The sequence below is a fragment of the Acomys minous genome (assembly GCF_964271855.1).
Source record: "Acomys minous genome assembly, chromosome: 2".
In the NCBI taxonomy this organism is placed as follows: Eukaryota; Metazoa; Chordata; class Mammalia; order Rodentia; family Muridae; genus Acomys; species Acomys minous.
The window spans coordinates 139,143,126-139,150,494 of record NC_140484.1 but is presented as its reverse complement, the minus strand read 5'-3'; the positions used below and the strand labels follow the sequence as shown (position 1 = coordinate 139,150,494).

The following is a 7,369-nucleotide window of genomic DNA, read 5'->3' as shown; positions in this document are numbered from 1 at the left end:
CATTTTCTCAATTATTCATCAGTGGGGAAGGGCCCAGCCTACCGTGGGTGGTGCCATCCCTAGGCTGGTGGTCTTGGGTTCTATGAGAAAGTAGGTTGAACAAGCCAGGGGAAGCAAGCCAGTAAGCACACCCCCGCATGGCCTCTGCACCAGCTTCTGCCTCCAGAACCATACATTATTTGAGTTCCCGTCCTGACCTCCTCCAATGAGGATCAGCAATGTGGAAGTATAAGGCTGAACAAACCCTTTCCTCCCTAACTTGCCTTTTGGTCATGGTGTTTTGTTGCAGCAATAGAAACTCTAACAAAGACAGCTACGGAGTATGGTAGAACCCAGTGTTTCAGAGGCTAAGTCCTGGTGAGATCTGAAATGCAGGCGATGCTGACCTTCAGTACAACAGGGGTGGGAAGAAAGAAGGCATCCAGGTGGGAGGCAGAGGCCAAATGTAGATGGTGAGGGTGGCTCAAGCTGGGAGAAGCTTAATTTCCTTCCCATAGGAGCATTGCAGATTCATCTGTGGAGGAAGAAGGGTGCTGTGGGCAGTCTGAGAATTATTGATATTGCAAGACAGTACCCTTTGCTGTCATACAAAATTTTTAAACCACAATTGCTTTTGCATTTATAATGGCTTTTTGTTCTAGGGAGTCCTGAGGAGTGAACTCAGGGCTTTATACCATGTATTTAACATCCCCTGGCTTCTATGTGATTTTATATTTAGGATGTTCTTATGCAGACGCTAGACAACAACCTATACATTCTTTAAATATTGCCATGTTTTCTTTAATTTTTTTTCTGATACTGGTAAATCAAGAGGTAATGACAGCAGGCAGAAGACAGTTTTGAGCCTAGGGAGATGGTACAGTGGTTAACAGCCCTCTCATACAAGCATGAGGACCTGAGTTCAGTTATCGGCACCTACCTGAAAGGCTGGGTATCTGTAACTTCACAGAGCTGGGATCTGTGTGCTGAGACAGGAGGATCATTGCTAGCTGCCAGCCTAGCTCCAGGTTCAGTGACTGACCCTGTCTCAAAGAAAAGAGGTAGAGTTCAACAGAGCAGGACACCTGACACCCTCCTCTGGCCTCTCTGAGTGTGCAAACAGATATTCATGTATGATGTGTGTGCACACATATCACACATACCCACATCCATAATCCTAACACACAGTTGAACAGTACACTTTCTCATAAAAATGTTAAAAAAAAAAAAGCTACAAAGGCTGGTGTTCATGCCACCTTCCTGTCTCACTGAAGAGAGAAGAGCTGTGCTGGGTAGGGAGGGCGATGAACGCTTTCTGAAGCGGCTGCCAGATGTTGTAAACTTGTAGAATGATTTATCTGTGAGACTCCGAGAAGTGGCTTCTGAAAGAGAAGGTGTAATCCTGGAGCTATTTTCTACTCTCATCTTTGTGATGATCTTTCATAGTATTTTATACACTCACAGTTGCTACATACTGAGAAATAATGTTCATTTTAAGTAGAAGCTTAAATATGGAAAATGTGACAAAATTAATTGCCGCCTTTTCTGGTGTACTTATAGGACATGTTTCTCTCCCCATCTGAATTCCACTACATGCTAGTGAGGCTAATTATGTTTTGCTTGGATTTATCTGTAGGGCTCCAGAATGTGAATAATGGGCACATTGTTGTTAAGCTCTATTAATATATCTGCTCTAAATTTATTAACTTAAATAAATTGTACAGAGCATAAGAAATGAATCACCTCCCAAGTCTTTGTGGTTTTATTGGCTCAATGTTTTTTTAAAAGGTTTATAAAGTGAGGGCAATGATTTTAATAACTAATTAAAATATCCTTTCTATGTATTGTAGACAACATAAAATTACCTTTTAAAATAATCATTGGTTATATACATATGTATGTGACATGGAAATAGAGGTGATTCTATTTGGGGGTGAGGAGGAGGGCCAGTGAGAGGCTGATGGGGGAGCAAATAAATGAAAGTAAATATTTGTGAAACTACCAGAAGGAAAATATTGCTTTGTATACTTACCCCCAAAATAAACAACACCAATAAAGCCACTGAAGTTATCACTTTGAATTCCAGCCAGGATGAGTAATAAATTAGGAATAAAATAAGGAGAAAAAACCCCAAGTTTTTTGAGACCAGCCTGAGCTGTATAGCAGGATCTTATCCCAAAAATTGTTACCATTGTCTTGTTTTTGGACACGAATTCTTTAGTAAGCAATATAAACTATTATAAACATTTATTCAGCAAATATTTATTGGGTGTTTATGATGTGCCAGACTCAATTCTAGAATATCAAATGATGTATGTCTTCACATTGACTATGCAGGTATTTGCTTGTGGCTCAGTTTTTTCCCCCTCTGAGACAGGGCTTCTCTGTGTAGCCCTGGATGTCCCGGAACTGACTCTGTAGACGAGGCTGTCCTCAAACTCTCAGAGAAGTCTCAGAAGTCCATTGTGGTGGAGAACACAGAAATGCAGTTTGTACCTAAGGGTTAACACCTGTTTTCATCTTATGCGTCTTATTCTAAGCACATCTCTAAAAAAAGATTTCTTTTGTCATTGTTAGCTTTTTCTCCATGGATCTGCTCTGAGTTCTTGCCATCTTGATTTCCTGGATGTTACAACTGCACTTTAACATTACCCTAAATTACTTGCATATTTCCTTTGGTGTCATGACCTTTTGTCACTCATGGGGAACAGCCATTAGACACAGTCTATTTTGCACTAGGGAGGCAGAGGCAGGTGAATCTCTTTGAGTTCAAGGTCAGCCTTGTATACAAAGCAAGTCTAGGACAGCCAGGGCTGTTAAGAAAAACAAATAACAAAAAAATAGAAAGAGAGAAAAGAAAAGAAGGAAGGAAGGAAGGAAGGAGGGAAGAAAGGAAGGAAGGAAGGAAGGAGGGAAGAAAGGAGGGGTCTGCCTTCCGTATATGCAGGCCTTAGCCACCGAAGATACTCAGCATGTTGGCTGTGGCCTGATGGGGACACAGCTCTTTGAAAAAAACCCTGAGCTGGAGGTTTGTCCTCTGCCCGTGATGGTGGCCTCACTAAAATCTCTCTTTGGTCTTCTCTACCCTCACCCTCGATGGGCCCAGTTTCAAGGCTCAGTAGAGTGACTCAGGATTGAAGTATGGTCCGGCAACCCAGTTTTCATCTCATTGGGACAGTCAGTGTCCATATGTTCAGTTGTTTATTCCCTCAAAACACAGCCCAAGCTGGCTCCACCGCCTGTCTGGAGTCCAGAGGCTGCCTGCTTATGTAGAAGTGAAACCTAGACCCTTACTGTGCTAAGAACTGTTGAAGGAGCAAGGTGTGGTGGTGCTCACCTAGAATCCCAGGACTTAAGAGCCAGAGGCAAAGGATAGCTGTGATTTCATGGCCAGACTGGCCTGCATAGGGAGGTCCAGGCCATCCAGGGCTGCACAGTAAGAGCCTGCTTCAAAACCTAACAGTCATTGAAGGAACCTCCTAAAAAGAGATTGGTTAGCTGTGGGAAGAGAGGGCAAGGCAGTTGTTTTATTATACAGTAATTGAAGAGTTGTTCAAATACACTTGACAGAGGCCCAGATTTTGGTCTTATGTTCTGGCCCTGCCACTGAGTAGCTCTGTTTTTTCATCTGCATTCCTTTCAGCCTAAACTAATTCTGTGCTTCAGAAACATAACATGCAGTGCCTGTGCTGATGGAACCTGGATTCCTGAGCAGACTGATTAGTGGCATGGTAGCTTTTTTAGTTCAGCCATCAGTGGATTGAGATTGTAATAGCTGTATTTATTATACCCAGTTCTGAATGAGTTATTAATAAGCATTTCCTTGGTCCCATATTATCTCTGGTTTACAGGCTAATTTGTTTTTTAGTAGGATTTCCTTAAATTATATGGATGTTTCATTACTAGAATGTTTAAAATGGCTGATTGCTAGAATCTTCAGGGAAACTAAAGCCTTAATTACATCTAGTATTTTTTATTATAGTTGATTCTTTAGATGAGTTCAAAAGTAACTTATTTCAAAGAAATGAATACTTTTTATATAACTACAGTTCTTGCAAATTTAGAAAAATTTGGCCATATCATTTTTCCATTACCACCTTAACTTAGGCTAGAGAGTAGCATAAGGGTTGGTAACTTCCTTCATGTTGAATAGTATGATGAAATTGTATCTTAGTTCAATCCCTTCTCTCCCTCCCTCCTTCCTTTCCTCCCTCCCTCCCTCCTTCCCTCCCTCTCTCCCTCCTTTCCTTTTTTTTTTTCTACACAAGGTTTCTCTGTGTGGCCCTGGGTGTCCTGGAACTCATTCTGTGGACTAGGTTGGCTTCAAACTCAGAGATCTGCCTGCCTCTGCCTCCTGAGTGCTGGAAGTAAAGGTATGTGCTGCCACACCCAGATCCCGTATGTTTCTTATTGTCTTTGTCCACTATTAATTTATATATTTTAAATTCTCCTGGCACTTTTCACAGTGTTCATTAAGCCTGCCATATTGGAAGCAGGGGGTCCTGAGTGTGAGACTTTTTCCACATTACTGTTCACTGGTGAGTAAATGTTGATCAGTTTGTATATGTAATGTTTAGTTCTAGGTGCCAGTTCTCAGTGACTGTATTGACAAATTGAATTTCATCTGTGGAATTAAAACATGAGGAGAAAGAGAATGAGACAGCCTGATTTGTAGTAGCCCAGCCCTGGCACTCTGTGTTTAGTACCGCACCTGGTGCTGCATTGGTGGTGTTTCATATATTGACTTACATTTTTAGCTTTGTCACTTATTTCTGTTGTTATAAAGGGATAGTGATAAGATACAGAATTCTCTGAGTATCATAGAAAATATTCTTTATTGTATTGATCGCATTGATTTGTTTAAAATACACCTCTGCTAAGTCTTGCAAATAGTTCTGGCAGGAGTAGCACTTGAAAACTGCCGGTTTGCTATGAGGTGATTTCAGGAAGATCTATAAATGAAATGCTATGGACATTCAATTAGTGCCTTTGATATTCATGAGTAGGAAGTGGGAGCACTACAGTCATTTTGGAAAATTGTGTTTCCAGAGTCAGTTACTAATTGGATTGTAGCGTACTATGTTAGTGCTTTAAATGGCACCACAATTCATTGCAGCTCTGACTGGGGTAATATATGTGCAGGTAAAATGAAATACATCTTCATGAAGAACCATGGTTATACAAAATGATTCAATCTGATTTTAAAACAAAGCAGTAAGTGAAACCAAAGAGTTCAGAAAATACTCCGGGCCCCAGGAAAGAAGATTTAGTGCATTTAGCTTTCAAGCAGGTCTCTCTGTAGATGAATGCCTTTAAATTCACTCAAGTTATCAAGCCATTAGATTAATAAAGCAAGAGAAGATTTCTTTTTTCTCTTTGATAAGGTCCAAGACTTCAGGGACAGAGAACTTTCTTTCAGGGCACACACACTTCCTTCTTAAGTGGTAAAGCTCTGTCTAAACCTTTGGTCCTCTTCCTAAATCGGTGGAAAAATCTGTTTTCTGAGATGATCCTGAGCTCAGTATGAGTGCTTTCAAAGGATTAAGATGATGGTTAAGCATGGTGGTGGGTGCCTGTAAGCCCAGGATTAAGATGATGGTTGGGCATGGTGGTGGGTGCCTGTGAACCCAGGATTAAGATGATGGTTGGGCATGGTGGTGGGTGCTTGTAAGCCCAGGATTAAGATGATGGTTGGGCATGGTGGTGGGTGCCTGTGAGCCCAGGATTAAGATGATGGTTGGGCATGGTGGTGGGTGCCTGTGAACCCAGGATTAAGATGATGGTTGGGCATGGTGGTGGGTGCCTGTGAGCCCAGGATTAAGATGATGGTTGGGCATGGTGGTGGGTGCCTGTGAACCCAGGATTAAGATGATGGTTGGGCATGGTGGTGGGTGCCTGTGAACCCAGGATTAAGATGATGGTTGGGCATGGTGGTGGGTGCCTGTGAGCCCAGGATTAAGATGATGGTTGGGCATGGTGGTGGGTGCCTGTGAACCCAGGATTAAGATGATGGTTGGGCATGGTGGTGGGTGCTTGTAAGCCCAGGATTAAGATGATGGTTGGGCATGGTGGTGGGTGCCTGTAAACCCAGGATTAAGATGATGGTTGGGCATGGTGGTGGGTGCCTGTAAGCCCAGGATTAAGATGATGGTTGGGCATGGTGGTGGGTGCCTGTAAACCCAGGATTTGGTGTGATGGGTGGAGGCTGGATGATAAAGAGTTCAAAGTCAGCTTTGGCTGCATAGAAGACATGGCCAGTCTGGGTTACTTGAAGACATTTTTTAAAAATTAATGTTTTGATTTGATATTGTAAAAAAGAAGGCTATGAGCCAGAAGATGTTCCCTAGTGACAAGGATACAAATTTTAAAAACCTCTTTAGAATTCTTTATTATTTTTTTTCATTAAGAGAGCCTGAAACATTATGAAGGATCAGTTTTCCTTCCCTGCACATCCATATAGCCCAGGCTGTTGGTATAGGGAGTGTGAGAAATATCTTTAAGTTTACTGGAGAGCGAGAGAAACACTTGCTGACCTCCCTCCCTCCCTCCTTTCCTTCCTTTTTTCCTTCCTTCCTTCTATGTCTCTGCTGAAAAAACCAGCTTAATATTTCATGGATGATCTTTGAATTCCAGCCTGAATACTGTGCAGTATAAACAGTGATTCCAATAATGTTGGAATAATGTTTTTTTTCAAATGTTTGAATATCTGGTGTGAATACTGAGCAGAGGTTTTTCTCCCTCTATTCCATCACGTTGCAACGTAAAACATGACAAAGACTTTTCTGATGAAAATATCCAACATCCTTTCTTTTTTCCACATATTTTTCTGAAAAGGTAGTAAGATTGACTCTGGAGCAGTGATTTTTTTGAGTGTTTGTGGCTTAGACACATAGCTAGGGTGTTGGAACCATTCCATTCCTCCCACGCCTTTGTGACCTCTGCCTTCACACAGACTGTAGCGGTATCTACGGAGCCCCTGGCCTGCGAGTGTGAGGGTGAAGGATGGGCCTGGGCGCCCATGATCTCTGTTCCTAATGCATACTAATGTAAAGTTCCCGAATTACCTTCTTCTCAGCAATTTTGCTTCTGTTAGACTTGTTTTCGTCATGTATGGGAGCTCTGGTTTAGCCTTTAAGTAGCACTCTATTCAGGGGCTGGCGTAGGAACTCTTCACTGTATTACTTGCAAAGTTTTGATTAATACATATAATTAGATTACACTCTGCCTTCCCTTCCTTTTTTCCCTATTAACAAACACTGATCACCTATTGCATGCATTATCCTATGAGTCAGGTGGGGGCCGTACTGAGTAATGGTGGCTGTGTGTGATAAATTTAACAGTGGGCAAAGGTACTAAGTAATTATGGGTAACTGTGATATCAGAGTCACAT

At 41.9% G+C, this 7,369-nt stretch overlaps 2 protein-coding genes across 7 annotated transcripts in view; one reads left to right on the top strand and one right to left on the bottom strand.

The window, feature by feature from the left end:
• Window positions 1–7,369, top strand: part of STK33 (serine/threonine kinase 33) — a 158,762-nt gene that overhangs the window by 3,913 nt on the left and 147,480 nt on the right. Inside the window, exon 1 of one of the 6 annotated variants that reach the window (XM_084772525.1) lies at window positions 4,446–4,517. The exons of the other annotated variants lie outside the window; for them this stretch is intronic. The gene's annotated coding sequence lies outside the window, so the exon portion shown is untranslated. Of the gene's footprint in view, window positions 1–4,445; window positions 4,518–7,369 lie in introns of those variants that run through there. 6 annotated transcript variants of the gene reach the window in all.
• Window positions 1–7,369, bottom strand: part of LOC311578694 (uncharacterized protein) — a gene marked incomplete at its 5' end in the record, with an annotated part of 36,871 nt that overhangs the window by 15,961 nt on the left and 13,541 nt on the right. The window lies entirely within an intron of this gene.